A 24,515-nucleotide genomic window follows, 5' to 3' on the forward strand; every position below is an offset into this window, starting at 1 on the left:
TAGCCTTCCTCTACACAAAAGAGAAACAAGCCAAGAAAGAAATTAGGGAAATGACACCCTTCATAATAGACGCAAATAATATAAAGAACCTCGGTGTGACTTTAACCAAGCAAGTAAAAGACCTGTACAATAAGAACTTCAAGCCTCTGAAGAAAGAAATTGAAGAAGACCTCAGAAGATGGAAAGGTCTCCCATACTCATGGTTTGCAGGATTAATATAGTAAAAATGGCCATTTTACCAAAAGCAATCTACAGATTCAATGCAATCCCCATCAAAATACCAATCCAATTCTTCAGAGAGTTAGACAGAACAATTTGCAAATTCATCTGGAGTAACAAAAAACCCAGGATATCTAAAACTATGATCAACAATAAAAGGACTTCTGGGGGAATCACTATCCCTGAACTCAAGCAGTATTACAGAGCAATAGTGATAAAAACTGCATGGTATTGGTACAGAGACAGACAGATAGACCAATGGAACAGAATTGAAGACCCAGAAATGAACCCACACACCTATGGTCACTTGATTTTTGACAAAGGAGCCAAAACCATCCAATGGAAAAAAAGATAGCATTTTCAGCAAATGGTGCTGGTTCAACTGGAGGTCAACATGTAGAAGAATGCAGATCGATACATGCTTATCACCCTGTACAAAGCTTAAGTCCAAGTGGATCAAGGACCTCAACATCAAACCATATACACTCAAACTAATAGAAGAAAAACTAGGGCAGCATCTCGAACACGTGGGCACTGGAAAAAATTTTCCTGAACAAAACACCAATGGCTTATGCTCTAAGATCAAGAATCAACAAATGGGATCTCATAAAACTGCAAAGCTTCTGTAAGGCAAAGGACACTGTGGTTAGGACAAAACGGCAACCAACAGATTGGGAAAAGATCTTTACCAATCCTACCACTGATCGAGGGCTTATATCTAAAATATACAAAGAACTCAAGAAATTAGACCGCAGGGAGACAAATAACCCTATTAAAAAATGGGGTTCAGAGCTAAACAAAGAATTCACAGATGAGGAATACCAAATGGCTGAGAAACACCTAAAGAAATGTTCAACATCTTTTGTCATAAGGGAAATGCAAATCAAAACAACCCTGAGATTTCACCTCACACCAGTGAGAATGGCTAAGATCAAAAACTCAGGTGACAACAAATGCTGGTGAGGATGTGGAGAAAGAGGAACACTCCTCCATTGTTGGTGAGATTGCAGACTGGTAAAACCATTCTGGAAATCAGTCTGGAGGTTCATCAGAAAATTGGACATTGAACTACCTGAGGATCCAGCTATACCTCTTTTGGGCATATACCCAAAAGATGCCCCAACATATAAAAAAGACATGTGCTCCACTATGTTGATAGCAGACTTATTTATAATAGCCAGAAGCTGGAAAGAACCCAGATGCCCTTCAACAGAGGAATGGATACAGAAAATGTGGTACATCTACACAATGGAATATTACTCAGCTATCAAAAACAATGCCTTAATGAAATTCGTAGGCAAATGGTTGGAACTGGAAAATATCATCCTGAGTGAGGTAACCCAATGACAGAAAAACACACATGGTATGTACTCATTGATAAGTGGCTATTAGCCCAAATGCTTGAATTACCCTAGATGCATAGAACACATGAAACTCAAGACGGATGATCAAAATGTGGATACTTCACTCCTTCTTTAAAAGGGGAACAAGAATTCCCTTGGCAGGGAATAGAGAGGCAAAGATTAAAACAGAGAGAAGGAACACCCATTCAGAGCCTGCCCCACATGTGGCCCATACATATACAGCCACCCAATTAGACAAGATGGATGAAGCAAAGAAGTGCAGGCCGACAGGAGCCGGATGTAGATCGCTCCTGAGAGACACAGCCAGAATACAGCAAATACAGAGGCGAATTCCAGCAGCAAACCACTGAACTGAGAATAGGACCCCGTTGAAGGAATCAGAGAAAGAACTGGAAGAGCTTGAAGGGGCTCGAGACCCCATATGTACAACAATGCCAAGCCACCAGAGCTTCCAGGGACTAAGCCACTAGCTAAAGACTATACATGGACTGACCCTGGACTCTGACCTCATAGGTAGCAATGAATATCCTAGTAAGATCACCAGTGGAAGGGGAAGCCCTTGGTCCTGCTAAGACTGAACCCCCAGTGAACGTGATTGTTGGGGGGAGGGCGGCAATGGGGGGGGAGGATGGAGAGGGGAACACCCATAAAGAAGGGGAGGGTAGGGGCTAGGGGGATGTTGGCCCGGAAACCGGGAAAGGGAATAACACTCGAAATGTAAATAAGAAATACTTAAGTTAATTTTAAAAAAGTAATAAAAAAAAACTATAGCTCGTATCAATTTGACATAAGACTAAATTCACAGATCAAGAAGAAGGAAGACCAAAATGTGGATGCTTCATTCCTTCTGAGAAGTGAGAACAAAATACGCACAGGAGGAAATACAGGTACAAAGAGTGGAGTAGGGACTGAAAGAAAGGTCATCCAGAGACTGCCCCACCTGGGGATCCATCCCATATACAGATACCAAACCCAGTCACTATTGATAATGACAAGAAGTTCATGCTGACAGGAGCCTGATATGAATGTTTCCTGAGAGTCTGCCAGAGCCTTACTGATACAGATTAAGATGCTTGCAGCTAACCATTGGACTGAACAAGGGGACGCCAATGGAGGAGTTAGAGAAAGGACTGAAGGAGCTGAAGGGGTTTGTGATACCATAGGAAGAACAATAATATCAACCATCCAGACCCCACCAGAACTCCTAGGGACTAAACCACCAACCAATGAGTACTCATGGAGGGAACCATGACTCCTGCCACATATGTAGCAGAGGATGGCATTGTCCAACAACAATAGGAGGAAAAGCCCTTGGTCTTGTGAAGGCTCATTTCCCCAATATAGGGGAATGCCAAGGTGTTGAGGTGGGAGTGGGTACGTGGGAGTGGGAGCATCCTCATAGAAGCAGGAGGAAGGGTTAGGGGGTGTGGAAGACGGGGGAAAGGGGATGGCATTTGAAATGCAAATACATAAAATATCCAAGAAAAATAAAAAAGGATTATTCTATACATAACCATCAAAGATATTGTGTACTAATATCCTTTCTTTCCTTTTTCATAAGGAAATGTTCTCTTGTATGTAAGTCTCCCCAACCCCTACAGGCAACCAAGGACTGTCTTAAAAAATAAACAGGACTTGTTTTCTTAGTTTCTTTTAAAATTGCTGCCATCGTTAAGAGAATGTTACCACAAAGATTTAATTATAACTGAAAATTAGTCGTTAAAAAAAAAAAAGACCAGGGGCGGCACAGGTCTTCCTGGTTGCTGCCGCTGCAGAGAGCCCCTGGGCAGCACCCCACGAGCGAACCTGAGCCTCGGGACCACAGGTAAGACCAAATTTTCTGCTGCAAGAAAGCTGCCTGGTGAGCTTGGGACACACAGAAGCAGAATTTCTCTAGGACCGGGCATGTTCTGTGTTTACCGGAAGTCCCATACCCGCGGATCCCGGCCTGCAGCAGCTCTCTGCTCCCAGACCCGGTGAGAGAGAGACCCAACCGCCTGGTCAGGTGGGCACTCCTGAGGCTGCAGAGCAGAAGAGACCACCAACACTGCTCACCCCTGCCCACATCCCTGGCCCAAGAGGAAACTGTATAAGGCCTCTGGGCTCCCGTGGGGGAGGGCCCAGGAGCGGCAGGACCCCTGCCAGAGATACCGCCGGAACCTGAAAGAAACAGACCGGATAAACAGTTCTCTGCACCCAAATCCCGTGGGAGGGAGAGCTAAACCTTCAGAGAGGCAGACAAGCCTGGGAAACCAGAAGAGACTGCTCCCTGCACACACATCTCGGACGCCAGAGGAAAAAGCCAAAGACCATCTGGAACCCTGGTGCACTGAAGCTCCCGGAAGGGGCGGCACAGGTCTTCCTGGTTGCTGCCGCTGCAGAGAGCCCCTGGGCAGCACCCCACGAGCAAACCTGAGCCTCGGGACCACAGGTAAGACCAAATTTTCTGCTGCAAGAAAGCTGCCTGGTGAACTCAAGACACAGGCCCACAGGAACAGCTGAAGACCTGGAGAGAGGAAAAACTACACACCCGAAAGCAGAACACTCTGTCCCCATAACTGACTGAAAGAGAGGAAAACAGGTCTACAGCACTCCTGACACACAGGCTTATAGGACAGTCTAGCCACTGTCAGAAATAGCAGAACAAAGTAACACTAGAGATAATCTGATGGCGAGAGGCAAGCGCAGGAACCCAAGCAACAGAAACCAAGACTACATGCCATCATCGGAGCCCAATTCTCCCACCAAAACAAACATGGAATATCCAAACACACCAGAAAAGCAAGATCTAGTTTCAAAATCATATTTGATCATGATGCTGGAGGACTTCAAGAAAGACATGAACACACTTAGGGAAGCACAGGAAAACATTAATAAACAAGTAAAAGCCTACAGAGAGGAATCGCAAAAATCCCTGAAAGAATTCCAGGAAAACACAATCAAACAGTTCAAGGAATTAAAAATGGAAATAGAAGCAATCAAGAAAGAACACATGGAAACAACCCTGGATATAGAAAACCAAAAGAAGAGACAAGGAGCTGTAGATACAAGCTTCACCAACAGAATACAAGAGATGGAAGAGAGAATCTCAGGAGCAGAAGATTCCATAGAAATCATTGACTCAACTGTCAAAGATAATGTAAAGCGGAAAAAGCTACTGGTCCAAAACATACAGGAAATCCAGGATTCAATGAGAAGATCAAACCTAAGGATAATAGGTATAGAAGAGAGTGAAGACTCCCAGCTCAAAGGACCAGTAAATATCTTCAACAAAATCATAGAAGAAAACTTCCCTAACCTAAAAAAAGAGATACCCATAGACATACAAGAAGCCTATAGAACTCCAAATAGATTGGACCAGAAAAGAAACACCTCCCGTCACATAATTGTCAAAACACCAAACGCACAAAATAAAGAAAGAATATTAAAAGCAGTAAGGGAAAAAGGTCAAGTAACATATAAAGGGAGACCTATCAGAATCACACCAGACTTCTCGCCAGAAACTATGAAGGCCAGAAGATCCTGGACTGATGTCATACAGACCCTAAGAGAACACAAATGCCAGCCCAGGTTACTGTATCCTGCAAAACTCTCAATTAACATTGATGGAGAAACCAAGATATTCCATGACAAAATCAAATTTACACAATATCTTTCTACAAATCCAGCACTACAAAGGATAATAAATGGTAAAGCCCAACATAAGGAGGCAAGCTATACCCTAGAAGAAGCAAGAAACTAATCGTCTTGGCAACAAAACAAAGAGAATGAAAGCACACAAACATAACCTCACATCCAAATATGAATATAACGGGAAGCAATAATCACTATTCCTTAATATCTCTCAACATCAATGGCCTCAACTCCCCAATAAAAAGACATAGATTAACAAACTGGATACGCAACGAGGACCCTGCTTTCTGCTGCCTACAGGAAACACACCTCAGAGACAAAGACAGACACTACCTCAGAGTGAAAGGCTGGAAAACAACTTTCCAAGCAAATGGTCAGAAGAAGCAAGCTGGAGTAGCCATTCTAATATCAAATAAAATCAATTTCCAACTAAAAGTCATCAAAAAAGATAAGGAAGGACACTTCATATTCATCAAAGGAAAAATCAACCAAGATGAACTCTCAATCCTAAATATCTATGCCCCAAATACAAGGGCACCTACATACGTAAAAGAAACCTTACTAAAGCTCAAAACACACATTGCACCTCACACAATAATAGTGGGAGATTTCAACACCCCACTCTCATCAATGGACAGATCATGGAAACAGAAATTAAACAGTGATGTAGACAGACTAAGAGAAGTCATGAGCCAAATGGACTTAACGGATATTTATAGAACATTCTATCCTAAAGCAAAAGGATATACCTTCTTCTCAGCTCCTCATGGTACTTTCTCCAAAATTGACCATATAATTGGTCAAAAAACGGGCCTCAACAGGTACAGAAAGATAGAAATAATCCCATGCGTGCTATCGGACCACCAAGGCCTAAAACTGGTCTTCAATAACAATAAGGGAAGAATGCCCACATATACGTGGAAATTGAACAATGCTCTACTCAATGATAACCTGGTCAAGGAAGAAATAAAGAAAGAAATTAAAAACTTTTTAGAATTTAATGAAAATGAAGATACAACATACTCAAACTTATGGGACACAATGAAAGCTGTGCTAAGAGGAAAACTCATAGCGCTGAGTGCCTGCAGAAAGAAACAGGAAAGAGCATATGTCAGCAGCTTGACAGCACACCTAAAAGCTCTAGAACAAAAAGAAGCAAATACACCCAGGAGGAGTAGAAGGCAGGAAATAATCAAACTCAGAGCTGAAATCAACCAAGTAGAAACAAAAAGGGCCATAGAAAGAATCAACAGAACCAAAAGTTGGTTCTTTGAGAAAATCAACAAGATAGATAAACCCTTAGCCAGACTAACGAGAGGACACAGAGAGTGTGTCCAAATTAACAAAATCAGAAATGAAAAGGGAGACATAACTACAGATTCGGAGGAAATTCAAAAAATCATCAGATCTTACTATAAAAACCTATATTCAACAAAATTTGAAAATCTTCAGGAAATGGACAATTTCCTAGACAGATACCAGGTATCGAAGTTAAATCAGGAACAGATAAACCAGTTAAACAACCCCATAACTCCTAAGGAAATAGAAGCAGTCATTAAAGGTCTCCCAACCAAAAAGAGCCCAGGTCCAGACGGGTTTAGTGCAGAATTCTATCAAACCTTCATAGAAGACCTCATACCAATATTATCCAAACTATTCCACAAAATTGAAACAGATGGAGCACTACCGAATTCCTTCTACGAAGCCACAATTACTCTTATACCTAAACCACACAAAGACACAACAAAGAAAGAGAACTTCAGACCAATTTCCCTTATGAATATCGACGCAAAAATACTCAATAAAATTCTGGCAAACCGAATTCAAGAGCACATCAAAACAATCATCCACCATGATCAAGTAGGCTTCATCCCAGGCATGCAGGGATGGTTTAATATACGGAAAACCATCAACGTGATCCATTATGTAAACAAACTGAAAGAACAGAACCACATGATCATTTCATTAGATGCTGAGAAAGCATTTGACAAAATTCAACACCCCTTCATGATAAAAGTCCTGGAAAGAATAGGAATTCAAGGCCCATACCTAAACATAGTAAAAGCCATATACAGCAAACCAGTTGCTAACATTAAACTAAATGGAGAGAAACTTGAAGCAATCCCACTAAAATCAGGGACTAGACAAGGCTGCCCACTCTCTCCCTACTTATTCAATATAGTTCTTGAAGTTCTAGCCAGAGCAATCAGACAACAAAAGGAGATCAAAGGGATACAGATTGGAAAAGAAGAGGTCAAAATATCACTATTTGCAGATGACATGATAGTATATTTAAGTGATCCTAAAAGTTCCACCAGAGAACTACTAAAGCTGATAAACAACTTCAGCAAAGTGGCTGGGTATAAAATTAACTCAAATAAATCAGTTGCCTTCCTCTATACAAAAGAGAAACAAGCCGAGAAAGAAATTAGGGAAACGACACCCTTCATAATAGACCCAAATAATATAAAGTACCTCGGTGTGACTTTAACCAAGCAAGTAAAAGATCTGTACAATAAGAACTTCAAGACACTGAGGAAAGAAATTGAAGAAGACCTCAGAAGATGGAAAGATCTCCCATGCTCATGGATTGGCAGGATTAATATAGTAAAAATGGCCATTTTACCAAAAGCAATCTACAGATTCAATGCAATCCCCATCAAAATACCAATCCAATTCTTCAAAGAGTTAGACAGAACAATTTGCAAATTCATCTGGAATAACAAAAAACCCAGGATAGCTAAAGCTATCCTCAACAATAAAAGGACTTCAGGGGGAATCACTATCCCTGAACTCAAGCAGTATTACAGAGCAATAGTGATAAAAACTGCATGGTATTGGTACAGAGACAGACAGATAGACCAATGGAATAGAATTGAAGACCCAGAAATGAACCCACACACCTATGGTCACTTGATTTTTGACAAAGGAGCCAAAACCATCCAATGGAAAAAAGATAGCATTTTCAGCAAATGGTGCTGGTTCAACTGGAGGGCAACATGTAGAAGAATGCAGATCAATCCATGCCTATCACCCTGTACAAAGCTTAAGTCCAAGTGGATCAAGGACCTCCACATCAAACCAGACACACTCAAACTAATAGAAGAAAAACTAGGGAAGCATCTGGAACACATGGGCACTGGAAAAAATTTCCTGAACAAAACACCAATGGCTTATGCTCTAAGATCAAGAATTGACAAATGGGATCTCATAAAACTTCAAAGCTTCTGTAAGGCAAAGCACACTGTGGTTAGGACAAAACGGCAACCAACAGATTGGGAAAAGATCTTTACCAATCCTACAACAGATAGAGGCCTTATATCCAAAATATACAAAGAACTCAAGAAGTTAGACCGCAGGGAAACAAATAACCCTATTAAAAAATGGGGTTCAGAGCTAAACAAAGAATTCACAGCTGAGGAATGCCGAATGGCTGAGAAACACCTAAAGAAATGTTCAACATCTTTAGTCATAAGGGAAATGCAAATCAAAACAACCCTGAGATTTCACCTCACACCAGTGCGATTGGCTAAGATCAAAAACTCAGGTGACAGCAGATGCTGGCGAGGATGTGGAGAAAGAGGAACACTCCTCCATTGTTGGTGGGATTGCAGACTGGTAAAACCATTCTGGAAATCAGTCTGGAGGTTCCTCAGAAAATTGGACATTGAACTGCCTGAGGATCCAGCTATACCTCTCTTGGGCATATACCCAAAAGATGCCTCAACATATAAAAGAGACACGTGCTCCACCATGTTCATCGCAGCCTTATTTATAATAGCCAGAAACTGGAAAGAACCCAGATGCCCTTCAACAGAGGAATGGATACAGAAAATGTGGTACATCTACACAATGGAATATTACTCAGCTATCAAAAACAACGAGTTTATGAAATTCGTAGGCAAATGGTTGGAACTGGAAAATATCATCCTGAGTGAGCTAACCCAAACACAGTAAGACATACATGGTATGCACTCATTGATAAGTGGCTATTAGCCCAAATGCTTGAATTACCCTAGATCCCTAGAACAAACGAAACTCAAGACGGATGATCAAAATGTGAATGCTTCACTCCTTCTTTAAATGAGGAAAAAGAATACCCTTGGCAGGGAAGGGAGAGGCAAAGATTAAAACAGAGACTGAAGGAACACCCATTCAGAGCCTGCCCCACATGTGGCCCATACATATACAGCCACCCAATTAGACAAGATGGATGAAGCAAAGAAGTGCAGACCGACAGGAGCCGGATGTAGATCGCTCCTGAGAGACACAGCCAGAATACAGCAAATATAGAGGCGAATGCCAGCAGCAAACCACTGAACTGAGAATAGGTCCCCTATTGAAGGAATCAGAGAAAGAACTGGAAGAGCTTGAAGGGGCTCGAGACCCCAAAAGTACAACAATGCCAAGCAACCAGAGCATCCAGGGACTAAGCCACTACCTAAAGACTATACATCGACTGACCCTGGACTCTGACCCCATAGGTAGCAATGAATATCCTAGTAAGAGCACCAGTGGAAGGGGAAGCCCTGGGTCCTGCTAAGACTGAACCCCCAGTGAACTAGTCTATGGGGGGAGGGCGGCAATGGGGGGAGGGTTGGGAAGGGAACACCCATAAGGAAGGGGAGGGGGGAGGGGGATGTTTGCCCGGAAACCGGGAAAGGGAATAACACTCGAAATGTATATAAGAAATACTCAAGTTAATAAAAAAAAAAAAAAAAAAAGACCAACCATAACAACAACATACAACAATACAACATCCAGACTGGGCATGTGTTAAACATTCAAGATGTTGTGTTAACACTCTTGTTTTTGAAGTCTGCACTGAAACTCTGAAAGCCACCAGCTCTAAATGATGTGCCTTTACCCTTTAGTCTTCTAGTGAGTCATAGACATGACATAAAATTCTCTAAGTAAATCTCTATACCTCTTGCTAGGTCTCCTGATCTGAAAAATCTCAGAGCTTTTTCCAGCAAGCAGTTGACAAGAATGTAGGCCACTGGACACTGCCCAGGCATTGTCAGTGATCCACCAGGCTCCAGGTGTTGGTAATACCTAGGTCTATTGGTAGAGCTCACCTTCTTATGATAGGTCAGGGAATAAATGGCCTTTGTTACAAGTCATCTAGGTAAATTCCTGTACCAAGGTGAGAGGTCCTAACTCCTTCCTGGACAGTGATAATTCATCTGTCTTCAGAATGGAATAGAAATCTGTAGCAATAAATTGCATTTTTGTCTTTCAGAGGATAACAATGAACCCCCTGTCTTGAGTTTGATATAAATATCATCTTTCAAATTTCCATAAGATCCTGAGGTTAAGCCAAACCCACAACAGGAATGTACAAGTATACTTGTGTTTGGAGACCACCTATGCCTATGGCCTCTTATACATGGGGTGCTGATCTGTGCAGAGTTGGGAGCATCTTCTGTGAGGCCAGAGTTCTAGCAGGTTCTAGTTTAAAATCATAAGTGCCTTGTCTCACTGAACTATGATACCCTAGACATTCCTGGGTGAGTGACCAGTGAGCCATTTGTGTGCTATAAGGAAAAGAATGGCATGTTATTATGTTCACCCTGTCAAAAGGCTGTGTTGCTACATTTCACTGCAAACTGGTTCCCTAATAGGCTGTAGATGTGACTAAGTGCTAAAATGTACCTAAAAGACTTTAGGTCTGTGGTACAATTTTGACTCTTGCTCTCCAAAATGGGGAATAGTTGGGGAAGAATCAGTGTGGGGGAACCCATAGAGTCAATAGAGCCGTGTTTAGGGAATTCCAAACAGAAGCTCTGTCTTCAAAGTACCATCACTCAGCAGCCTCAGTGATCCATAACTGGTAGAAAAGTCACAGCCTGGAAATTTATAATGACAAGTCTGTGCCAAAGGATAAAAAGTGTCTGTGGAAGATGTCACTTGTCTATTTGACCGGCTGAGGTCCAAAAAGCAGAACATCATTTTTTGAAGCTTAAAGGAAGATAATTTGGTCTGTAAGATCTTCTCAAGTCCACAGAAAATAGCTACTAACTGATTTTGCATTTTCTATCTGTTGTTCTGAGTAGTCATCCTAACCTGCCTTTACTGCCTCCTGTGCGGGAGATCAGCATGTTAGCCAGCAGGTGGCAGCAATTACACATGGCACAAAGCTTTATGATCCCTGGGTTGGTTGGACTGTGCTGAAATCCTTTAGCCGATGGAAATTCATTAGCCGGAAAATGAAAAATTGAGCTTTGACTACTTGAAGTCATGTGACTCCATAGAACTACATGTATGGGGATACAAGCATCTCGACTAGAGATCAGGATGGGGGGAATCTGTACTGAGGGTACTCCTGAACATGGAAAAGGAACTTTAATAAACTCACATGTCTTCAAGATTGTTCAGTCTGCCTGGACTTTACAACAGTTTCCCTTTAACTAAAAACACATCACCCCCTCCAATTTGATATTATGGTTTCTCCCCCCTTTACTTCTCCCAGTTCCTTCTAAACTCCCAACCATTCAGATTCACCCCTTTTTGTCACTCAGCAGAAAACAATTAGGCTTCAATGGGATAATAATAAAGTAAAATAAAAGAAGCTGAAAAGGAAACAAACACATCGGAATATGACAAGACAAACAGAAGAAAAAAAGCCAAAGAAAAGGCACAAGAAACAGATCTAGAAGAGAAGAACTTTTTGTTCTCATATTCAGGATTCCCATGAAAACACAAGACTGAAAACCAGAATAATTACTCAAAGGACTTGCACTGTGTGTGTGTGTGTGTGTGTGTGTGTGTGTGTGTGTGTGTGTGTGTGTGTGAATGCACACACATGTGCGTGACAGAGACAGAGAGAGAGAGAAACTAGAAAAATGAAGTAAAAATAAAAAGGATAAAAGTTTTAAAAAGAGGGAGAAAAGAAAAAAAAAAGCCCTGGCAAAATATTATGAATAAGGAATCACTAGGATGCTGTGGAGTTCTTTTGTGTTGATGTCTACTACTGGGCATGAGGACTACCCTTTAGAGTTGTTTGTTTCTCCAGGGAGACTCTCTTATAGGAAACTAAATTTCCTTCTGTAAGTGATCACCTATTGGAGATAGCTTTTCCATTAGGAATAGGGGCTTGTGTCCACTTCTTTTTGCAGCTCTATGATTCCATCTCATACAGACCAACATAGGTCATGTGCGTAGTGCCTCTGTCTCTCAATTCTTAAGTGGACCAACCCCGTTTTCTTTAGAGGGCCTAATTGTCTTGGGGTCCACTATCACCTCTGGTTCCAACATTCTTTTTTTTTCCCCCCATCTTCATTAACTTGAGTATTTCTTATTTACATTTTGATTGTTATTCCCCTTCCCAGTTTCCCGGCCAACATCCCCCTAATCCCTCCACCTCCCCTTCTATATTGGTGTTCCCCTCCCCATCCTCCCCTCATTACCACCCTCCCCCCAAAAATCCCATTCACTGGGGGTTCAGGCTTAGCAGGACCAAGGGCTTCCCCTTCAACTGGTGCTCTTACTAGGCCATTCATTGCTACCTATGAGGTTAGAATCCAGGGTCAGTCCATGTATAGTCTTTGGGTAGTGGCTTAGTCCCTGAAAGCTCTGGTTGGTTGGCATTGTTGTTCATATGGGATCTGGAGCCCCTTCAAGCTCTTCCCGTCCTTTCTCTGATTCCTTCAACGGGGGTCCCGATCTCAGTTCAGTGGTTTGCTGCTGGCATTCACCTCTGTATTTGCTGTATTCTAGCTGTGTCTCTCAGGAGAGATCTACATCCGGCTCCTGTCGGCCTGCACTTCTTTGCTTCATCCATCTTACCTAATTGGGTGTCAGTATAAGTATGGACCACATGTGGGGCAGGCTCTGAATCGGTGTTCCTTCTGCCTCTGTTCTATACTTTGCCTCCCTATTCCCTGCCAAGGGTATTCTTGTTCCCCTTTTAAAGAAGGAGTGAAGCATTCACATTTTGGTCATCCCTCTTGAGTTTCATGTGTTCTGTGCATCTACGGTAATTCAAGCATTTGGGCTAATAGCCACTTATCAATGAGTGCATACCATGTGTGTTCTTCTGTGATTGGGTTAGCTCACTCAGGATGATATTTTCCAGTTCCAACCATTTGCCTACGAATTTCATAAAGTCATTGTTTTTGATAGCTGAGTAATATTCCATTGTGTTGATGTACCACATTTTCTGTATCCATTCCTCTGTTGAAGGGCATCTGGGTTCTTTCCAGTTTCTGGCTATTATAAATAAGGCTGCTATGAACATAGTGGAGAACGTGTCTTTTTTATGTGTTGGGACATCTTTTGGGTATATGCCCAAGAGAGGTATAGCTGGATCCTCGGGCAGTTCAATGTCCAATTTTCTGAGGAAGCTCCAGACTGATTTCCAGAATGGTTGTACCAGTTTGCAATCCCACCAACAATGGAGGAGTGTTCCTCTTTCTCCACATCCTGGCCAGCATTTGCTGTTACCTGAATTTTTGATCTTAGCCATTCTCACTGGTGTGAGGTGAAATCTCAGGGTTGTTCTGATTTGCATTTCCCTTATGACAAAAGATGTTGAACATTTCCTTAGGTGTTTTTCGGCCATTTGGCATTCCTCATCTGTGAATTCTTTGTTTAGCTCTGAACCCCATTTTTTATCTTTATTGACTTGAGTATATCTTATTTACATTTCGATTGTTATTCCCCTTCCCTGTTTCTGGGCCAACAACCCCCTAACCCCTACCCATCCCCTTCCCTATGGGCTTCCCCTCCCCATCCTACCCCCATTACCATCCTACCCCCATTACCACCCTCCCACCAACAATCACGTTCACTGGGGCCTCAGTCTTGGCAGGGCCAAGGGCTTCCCGTTCTACTTGTGATCTTACTAGGCTATTCATTGCTATCTATGAGGTTGGAGCCCAGGATCAGTCCATATATAGTCTTTGTCAACCGCATTTTTTAATTGGGTTATTTGTTTCCCTGCAGTCTAACTCCTTGAGTTCTTTGTATATTTTCGATATGAGCCCTCTATCTGTTGTTGGATTGGTAAAGATCTTTTCCCAATCTGGTGCTTGCTGTTTTGTCCTAACAACAGTGTCCTTTACCTTACAGAAGCTTTGCAGTTTTATGAGATCCCATTTGACGATTCTTGATCTTAGAGCATAAGCCATGGTGTTTTGTTCAGGAAATTTTCTCCAGTGCCCATGTGTTCGAGATGCTTCCCCACTTTTTCTTCGATTAGTTTGAGTGTATCTCGATTGATGTGGAGTTCCTTGGACTTAAGCTTTGTACAGGGTGATAAGCATGGATTGATCTGCATTCTTCTACATGCTGACCTCCAGTTGAACCAGCACCATATGCTGAAAATGCTATCTTTTTTCCATTGGATGGTTTTGGCTCCTTTGTCAAAAATCAAGAGACCATAGGTCTGTGGGTTCATTTCTGGGTCTTCAATTCTATTCCACTGGTCCATCTGTCTGTCTCTGTACCAATACCATGCAGTTTTTATCACTATTGCTCTGTAATACTACTTTAGTTCAGGGATAGTGATTCCCCCAGAAATCCTTTCATTGTTGAGGATAGTTTTAGCTATCCTGGTTTTTTGTTATTCCAGATGAATTTGCAAATTGTTCTGTCTAACTCTCTGAAGAATTGGATTGGTATTTTGATGGGGATTGCATTGAATCTGTAAATCGCTTTTGGTAAAATGGCCATTTTTACTATATTAATCCTGCCAATCCATGAGCATGGGAGACCTTTCCATCTTCTGAGGTCTTCTTCAATTTCTTTCTTCAGAGGCTTGAAGTTCTTAGCTTACAGATTTTCACTTGCTTGGTTAAAGTCACACCAAGGAATTTTATATTATTTGGGACTACTATGAGGGTGTCATTTCCCTAATTTCTTTCTCGGCTTGTTTCTCTTTTGTGTAGAGGAAGGCTACTGATTTATTTGAGTTAATTTTATACCCATCCACTTTGCTGAAGTTGTTCGTCAGGTTTAGTAGTTCTCTAGTGGAACTTTTGGGATCACTTAAATATACTATCATATCATCTGCAAATAGTGATATTTTGACTTCTTCTTTTCCAATCCGTACCCCGTTGATCTCCTTCTGTTGTCTGATTGCTCTGGCTAGAACTTCAAGAACTATATTGAATAAGTAGGGAGAGAGTGGGCAGCCTTGTCTAGTCCCTGAGTTTAGTGGGATTGCTTCAAGTTTCTCTCCATTTAGTTTAATGTTAGCAACTGGTTTGCTGTATATAGCTTTTATTATGTTTAGGTATGGGCCTTGAATTCCTATTCTTTCCAGGACTTTTATCATGAAGGGGTGTTGAATTTTGTCAAATGCTTTCTCAGCATCTAATGAAATGATCATGTGGTTTTGTTCTTTCAGTTTGTTTATATAATGGATCACGTTGATATTTTTCCGTATATTAAACCATCCCTGCATGCCTGGGATGAAGCCTACTTGATCATGGTGGATGATTGTTTTGATGTGCTCTTGGATTTGGTTTGCCAGAATTTTATTGAGTATTTTTGCGTTGATGCTCATAAGGGAAATTGGTCTGAAGTTCTTTTTCTTTGTTGGGTCTTTGTGTGATTTAGGTATAAGAGTAATTGTGGCTTCGTAGAAGGAATTCGGTAGTACTCCATCTGTTTCAATTTTGTGGAATAGTTTGGATAGTATTGGTATGAGGTCTTCTATGAAGGTCTGATAGAGTTCTGCACTGAACCCATCTAAACCTGGGCTCTTTTTGTTGGGAGACCTTTAATGACTGCTTCTATTTCCTTAGGAGTTATGGGGTTGTTTAAATGGTTTATCTGTTCCTGATTCAATTTCTGTACCTGGTATCTGTCTAGGAAATTATCCATTTCCTGCAGATTTTCAGGTTTTGTTGAATATAGGCTTTTGTAGTAGGATCTGATGATTTTTTTTAATTTCCTCTGAATCTGTAGTTATGTCTCCCTTTTCATTTCTGATTTTGTTAATTTGGACACACTCTCTGTGTCCTCTGGTTAGTCTGGCTAAGGGTTTAACTATCTTGTTGATTTTCTCAAAGAACCAACTTTTGGTTCTGTTGATTCTTTCTATGGTCCTTTTTGTTTCTACTTGGTTGATTTCAGCTCTGAGTTTGATTATTTCCTGCCTTCTACTCCTCCTGGGTGTATTTGCTTCTTTTTGTTCTAGAGCTTTTAGGTGTGCTGTCAAGCTGCTGATATATGCTCTCTTCTGTTTCTTTTTGCAGGCACTCAGAGCTCTGAGTTTTCCTCTTAGCACAATTTACATTGTGTCCCATAAGTTTGGGTATGTTGTACCTTCATTTTCATTAAATTCTAAGAAGTCTTTAATTTCTTTCTTTATTTCATCCTTGACAAGGTTATCATTGAGTAGAGCATTTTTGAACTTCCATGTATATGTGGGCATTCTTTCCTTACTGTTATTGAAGACCAGCCTTAGCCCGTGGCGGTCTGATAGGTGCATGGGATTATTTCTATCTTTCTGTATCTGTTGAGGCCTGTTTTATGACCTATTATATGGTCAATTTTGGAGAAAATACCATGAGGAGCTGAGAAGAATGCATATCCTTTTGCTTTAGGATAGAATGTTCTATAAATATCTGGTAAGTCCATTTGGTTCATGACTTCTCTTAGTCTGTCTACGTCTCTGTTTAATTTCTGTTTCCATGATCTGTCCATTGATGAGAGTGGGGTGTTGAAATCTCCTACTATTCTTGTGTGAGGTGCAATGTGTGTTTTGAGCTTTAGTAAGGTTTCTTTTGTGTATGTAGGTGCCCTTGTATTTGGAGCATAGATATTTAGGATAGAGAGTTCATCTTGGTGGATTTTTCCTTTGATGAATATGAAGTGTCCTTCCTTATCTTTTTGATGACTTTTTATTGAAAATCGATTTTATTCGATATTAGAATGGCTACTCCAGCTTGGTTCTTCAGACCATTTGCTTGGAAAATTGTTTTCCAGCCTTTCACTCTGAGGTAGTGTCTGTCTTTGTCTCTGAGGTGTGTTTCTTGTAGGCAGCAGAATGCAGGGTCCTCATTGCATAACCAGTTTGTTAATCTATGTCTTTTTATTGTGGAGTTGAGACCATTGATGTTGAGAGATATTAAGGAATAGTGATTATTGCTTCCTGTTATATTCATATTTGGATTGAGATTATGTTTGTGTGCTTTTCTTCTCCTTGTTTTGTTTCCAAGACGATTAGTTTCTTGCTTTTTGTACAGTGTAGCTTGCCTCCTTATGTTGGGTTTTACTATTTATCTTCCTTTGTAGCGCTGGATTTGTACAAAGATATTGTGTAAATTTGGTTTTGTCATGGAATATCTTGGTTTCTCCATCTATGTTAAATGAGAGTTTTGCTGTATACAGTAACCTGGGCTGGTATTTTTGTTCTCTTAGGGTCTGTATGACATGTGTCCAGGATCTTCTGGTTTTCATAGTCTCTGATGAGAAGTCTGCTGTGATTCTGATAGTCTGCCTTTATATGTTACTTGACCTTTTTCCCTTACTGCTTTTAGTATTCGTTCTTTGTTTTGTGCATTTGGTGTTTTTACTATTATGTGACAGGAGGAGTTTCTTTTCTGATCCAATGTATTCAGAGTTCTGTAGACTTCTTGTATGTTTATGGGCATCTCTTTCTTTAAGTTAGGGAAGTTTTCTTCTGTGATTTTGTTGAAGATATTTACTGGTCCTTTGAGCTAGGAGTCTTCACTCTCTTCTATACCTATTATCTTAGGTTTGATCTTCTCATTGAGTCCTGGATTTCCTGTATATGTTGGACCAGTAGCTTTTTCTGTTTTACATTATCTTTGACCCTTGTGTCAATGATTTCTATGGAATCTTCTGCTCCTGAGATTCTCTCTGCTGTCTCTTGTATTCTGTTGATGATGCTTGTATCTGTGACTCCTTGTCTCTTCCTTTGGTTTTCTATGTCCAGGTTTATTTCCCTTTGTAGTTAGTTTCTTGATTGCTTCTATTTCCATTTTTAATTCCTTCACCTGTTTGATTGTGTTTTCCTGGAATTCTTTCAGGGATTTTTGTGATTCCTCTCTGTAGTCTTCTACTTGTTTATTTATGTTTTCCTGCATTTCTCTAAGGGAGTTCTTCATGTCTTTCTTGAAGTCCTCCAACATCTTGATCAAATGTGATTTTTAATCTAGATCTTGCTTTTCTGGTGTGTTGGATATTCAGTGTTTGCTTTGGTGGGAGAATTGGGCTCCAATGATGCCATGCAGTCTTGGTTTCTGTTGCTTGGATTCCTGCGCTTGTCTCTTGCCATCTGGTTGTCTCTGTTGTTACCTTGTTCTGCTATTTCTGGCAGTGGCTAGACCATACTGTAGGCCTGTGTGTCAGGAGTGCTGTAGACCCGTTTTTCTGTTTTCTTTCAGCCAGCTATGGGAACAGAGTGTTCTGCTTCCAGGTGTGTAGTCTTTCCTGTCTACTGCTCTTCAGCTATTCCTGTGGGCCTGTGTCCTGAGTCCACCAGGCAGGTCGCTTGGAGCAGAAAAGTTGGTCTTACCTGTGGTCCTGAGGCTCAAGTTGCTCATGGGGGGCTGCTTTTGAGCTCTCGATTAGGGCGGCAACCAGGAGGGCCTGTGCCACCTTTTGCCTGATCCTCCGTGCCCCGGGGTCCCACATGGCATTAGGTGTTTTCCTCTGGAGTCAGAAATGTGGGCAGAGTGTAGACTCTTCTAGCTTCCTAGGCCTATCTGCCCCTGTGAAGGTTAAGCTCTCCCTCCCATGGGATTTGGGTGCAGAGAACTGTTGACTGGGTCCCTTCAGGTCTGGGCAGTGTCTGGAGTGCAGGGGATCTGCATCTGGAGTGCCCCTATCTTCCGGTTCCCAGAGGCCGTATACAGTTTCCTCTTGGGCCAGGGATGTGGGCAGGGATGGGCAGTATTGTTGGTCTCTCCTGCTCTGCAGTCCCAGGAGCGTCCACCTGTTTGTGGGGTGAGCTCTCTCTCCCATGGTGCTTGGGAACAGGTAGCTGTGGGCCTGGATCAGCGAGGTTCGGGCTCCAGTTAAAAACTGTAAGTGTTTGGTCCCAGGGGAATTTTGCATCTTTGTATCCTGAGTCCACCAGGCAGGTCGCTTAGAGCAGAAAAGTTGGTCTAACCTATCTTCCCATGGATCAATTTGCTCGTGGGGGGCTGCTTTTGAGCTCTTCATGAGGGCAGCAAAAAGTAGGGCCTTTGCTGCCTTTTCCCTGAGCCCCCGTACACCAGCGTCCCAGATGACCTTAGGCGTTTTCCTCTGGAGTCAGAAATGTGGGCAGAGTGTAGTCTCTTCTGGCTTCCAAGGAGTGTCTGCCCCTGTGAAGGTTTAGCTCTCCCTCCCATGGGATTTGGGTGCAGAGAACTGTTGATCAAGTCCCTTCAGATCCGGGCAGTGTCTGGAGCACAGTGCACCTGCCGCTTGAGTACCCAAAGATTTTATTAAATGAAAAATAGGTTTTTTTCCTTTTTTTTCTTTATTAACTTGAGTATTTCTTATTTACATTTTGATTGTTATTCCCCTTCCCGGTTTCCGGGCCAACATTCCCCTAACCCCTCCACCTCCCCTTCTATATAGGTGTTCCCCTCCCCATCCTCCTCCCATTACCGCCCTCCCCCCAACAATCACATTCACGGGGGGCTCAGTCTTAGCAGGACCAAGGGCTTCCCCTTCAACTGGTGCTCTTACTAGGCCATTCATTGCTACCTATGAGGTTAGAATCCAGGGTCAGTCCATGTATAGTCTTTGGGTAGTGGCTTAGTCCCCGGAAGCTCTGGTTGCTTGGCACTGTTGTTCATATGGGATCTGGAGCCCCTTCAAGCTCTTCCCGTCCTTTCTCTGATTCCTTCAACGGGAGTCCCGATCTCAGTTCAGTGGTTTGCTGCTGGCATTCGCCTATGTATTTGCTGTATTCTGGCTGTGTCTCTTAGGAGAGATCTACATCTGGTTCCTGTTGGGCTGCACTTCTTTGCTTCATCCATCTTACCTAATTGGGTGGCTGTATAGGTATGGGCCACATGTGGGGCAGGCTCTGAATCGGTGTTCCTTCTGCCTCTGTTCTATACTTTGCCTCTCTATTCCCTGCCAAGGGTATTCTTGTTCCCCTTTTAAAGAAGGAGTGAAGCATTCACATTTTGGTCATCCTTCTTGAGTTTCATGTGTTCTGTGCATCTACAGTAATTCAAGCATTTGGGCTAATAGCCACTTATCAATGAGTGCATACCATGTGTGTTTTTTTGTGATTGGGTTACCTCACTCAGGATGATATTTTCCAGTTCCATCCATTTGCCTATGAATTTCATAAAGTCATTGTTTTTGATAGCTGAGTAATATTCCGTTGTGTAGATGTACCACGTTTTCTGTATCCATTCCTCTCTTGAAGGGCATCTGGGTTCTTTCCAGCCTCTGGCTATTATAAATAAGGCTGCTATGAACATAGTGGAGAACGTGTCTTTTTTATGTGTTGGGACATCTTTTGGGTATATGCCAAAGAGAGGTACAGCTGGGTCCTCAGGTAGTTCCATGTCCAATTTTCTGACTAGCATTTGCTGTTAGTTTCCTGTAAGAGAGTCTTTCTGGAGAAACAAACAACTCTAAAGGGTAGTCCTCATGCCCAGTAGTAGACATCAACCCAAAAAGAACTCCACAGCATCTTTGTGATTCCTGTCTCATAATATTTTGCCAGGGCTTTTTTTTTTCTTTTCTCCCTCCTTTTAAAACTTTTATCCCTTTTATTTTTACTTAATTTTTCTAGTTTTTATCTATCTTTCTCTCTCTCTCTCAATTTTCAAGTCAGTAAATACAATTTAATACTTCTTTAAAATGAATGGCATAAACATCACATAATTAAAAATTATTTCCCATTTAATAAAATCTTTGCTGCTCAGTTTTTGCTCTTGTAAACATTTCAATGAAATGAGTTATATCCTGATATAATTTTATAAGTATTTTTATTAATAGTATGTGTAGCAGAGCAAGAAAATCCTATCAAATCAAGAAACTCTGGTCCACCCATTGAAGGAATCAGAGAAAGGACTGGAAGAACTTGAAGGGGCTCGAGACCCCATATGAACAACAATGCCAACCAACCAGAGCTTCCAGGGACTAAGCCACTACCTAAAGACTATACATGGACTGACCCTGGACTCTGACCTCATAGGTAGCAATGAATATCCTAGTAAGATCACCAGTGGAAGGGGAAGCCCTTGGTCCTGCTAAGACTGAACCCCCAGTGAACTAGATTGTTGGGGGGAGGGCGGCAATGGGGGGAGGAAGGGGAAGGGGAGGGATTAGGGGGATGTTTGCCTGGAAACCGGGAAAGGGAATAACACTCGAAATGTAAATAAGAAATACTCAAGTTAATAAAAAGAAAAAAAAAAAGAAACTCTGGTCCAGAGGGCAAGAAACTTATCTGGGGCCAGATTCAAACCATAACTCTTGCCAACAGTCATAAAATGTCCATGATCCCCTGTCAGCTGCTGTGAAGCTACTTCTGTTAAGAAGGACTCTTCATTGTTAGTATGATGGATACATTGTTTCTGAATAACATTTCCTCCAAGGCAGTAATTATTATATAATTTCATTCTGTCACTCTTCATAGATATGGTTCTTAAATGTCAGGGACATTTTCTTGGCAGAATGAACACTTTAAATATTTTGCAGTACAGAATTGAGCTCCTTGGACTTTGGGGTCTTTGTTTCTGCCTCCTTTTCATCTTTAACTCATTCCTCCATACTCTGCAAAGACATCACTTGACTGCTCTACCAGTCTAGCTCGGGACATGGGAATGTAACAACACTGAACAGTGAAGTGGGGAAATAGATGTCGTGTTATAGAAACAAGACTGGATGTATAACAGAGCCTCCAGAAATGAGTGTCAGGCCCATTAGGAGGGTCACATAGCATGTGTTATTGAATTAGACTTGATGGGTAGATGTATAGCTATTCATCTAGTAAGAAAGGCTGTATAGTCAAAGAGCTTTGTGTAGAATGGCTCAGTGTTATGAAAATGATTGATGTGGTCAGAAGTCTTTACCCTGAGATTGACAGAAGCTGCAATGGGAAGTGAGGACCATGTCACAGAAGGCCAACCCTCTGGTGTAATGTGCCTCTTGAGTTACTGTAATCTAGATGAGAGATGAGGGCCTCCATCTCGGTACTGAGCCATGATGTATTTGAGAGATTAGAATGACGCCAGCTGAACCTTATCCAGGGTGTTCCATCTGTTGAGCTTCAAACGAATTAGGAGACAACTGACAACCAAGAGGTGGGAATGTAACCAATTTCTTCTCTAACTCAAGACTTTCTGAGATTAAAATTTAAGTGACCCCAGGGCAACCAAAGATTTTTAAATGCCCTGCTAATGTTTGTGGGTTTAGGTTTCCATATAGGATAGTATGACATCAATCAAAACTTTAAAACACTACTGGGAGGCTTGACACATGCTCAGGGTCAGACATGGAAGGCTTGGGAAATGAGCATTATCAGGGCGCATGATGTGAAATTCTCAGGGTCAATAAAATATGTTGAAAAGAACCTTACACTCCACAAATCTAAAAAGAATAAAATAAAATTCAGGGGGCAAAAGAGATGGGTCAGTGGTTAGGGGTGCTTGCTGCTCTTGTAAAGGGTATGAGCTCCATTCCCAGCTACAGAGCAATCCACAATCACCTGTAAATCCAGCTCCCCATTTCTCAAACACACACAGGTAGAGAGAGATATAGAGACAGAGACAGAGAGACAGAGCAGAGATAGAAATATTAATAAAATTAAATGAAAGTTTGAATCCTGGTCACTCCATGAAAAAAGCCAGGAAACATAAGGAGGCAAGGTACACCCTAGAAAAAGCAAGGAACTAATCATCTTGGCAACAAAACAAAGAAAAGAAAAGCAAACAAACATAATCTCACATCCAAATATGAATATAACAGGAAGCAATAATCACTATTCCTTAATATCTCTCAACATCAATGGTCTCAACTCCCCAATAAAAAGACATAGATTAACAAACTGGATACCCAATGAAGACCATGCATTCTGCTGCCTACAGGAAACACACCTCAGAGACAAAGACAGACACTACCTCAGAGTGAAAGGCTGGAAAACAACTTTCCAAGCAAATGGTCTGAAGAAGCAAGCTGGAGTACACATTCTAATATCGAATAAAATCGATTTTCAACCAAAAGTCATCAAAAAAGATAAGGAAGGACACTTCATAGTCATCTAAAGGAAAATCCACCAAGATGAACTCTCAATCCTAAATATCTATGCTCCAAATACAAGGGCACCTACATACATAAAAGAAACCTTACTAAAGCTCAAAGCACACATTGCACCTCACACAAGAATAGTAGGAGATTTCAACACCACACTCTAATCAATGGACAGATCATGGAAACAAAAATTAAACAGAGACGTAGACAGACTAAGAGAAGTCATGAACCAAATGGACTTAACAGATATTTATAGAACATTCTATCCTAAAACAAGAGGATATACCTTCTTCTCATGACCTCATGGTACTTTCTCCAAAATTGACCATATAATAGGTCATAAAACAGGCCTCAACAGATACAGAAAGATAGAAATAATCCCATGCGTCCTATCAGACCGCCACGGCCTAAAGCTGGTCTTCAAGAACAATAAGGGAAGAATGCCCACATATACATGGAAGTTGAACAATGCTCTCTCAATGATAACCTGGTCAAGGAAGAAATAAAGAAAGAAATTAAAGACTTCCTAGAATTTAATGAAAATGAAGGTACAACATACCCAAACTTATGGGACACAATGAAAGCTGTGCTAAGAGGAAAACTCATAGCTCTAAGTGCCTAGAAAGAAACAGGGGAGAGCAATATCAGCAACTTGACAGCACTCCTAAAAGCTCTAGAACAAAAAGAAGTAAATACACTCAGGAGGAGTAGAAGGCAGGAAATAATCAAGCTCAGAGCTGAAATCAACCAAGTAGAAACAAAAAGGACCATACAAAGAAACAACAGAACCAAAAGTTGATTCTTTCAGAAAATCAAAAAGATAGATAAACCCTTAGTCAGACTAATGAGAGGACACAGAGAGTGTGTCAAAATTAACAAAATCAGAAATGAAAAAGGAGACATAACAACAGAGCCAAAGGAAATTTTAAAAAAATCATCAGATCCTACTACAAAAGATTATATACAAAAAATAACTGGAAAATCTTCAGGAAATGGACAACTTTCTAGACAGATACCAGGTACCAAAGATAAATCAGGAACACATAATTCATTTAAACAATCCCATAGCTCCTAAAGAAATAGAAGCAGTCATTAAAGGTCTCCCAACCAAAAAGAGCC

This window comes from Rattus norvegicus, chromosome 14 (assembly GCF_036323735.1).
Source record: "Rattus norvegicus strain BN/NHsdMcwi chromosome 14, GRCr8, whole genome shotgun sequence".
NCBI classification, from domain to species: Eukaryota; Metazoa; Chordata; class Mammalia; order Rodentia; family Muridae; genus Rattus; species Rattus norvegicus.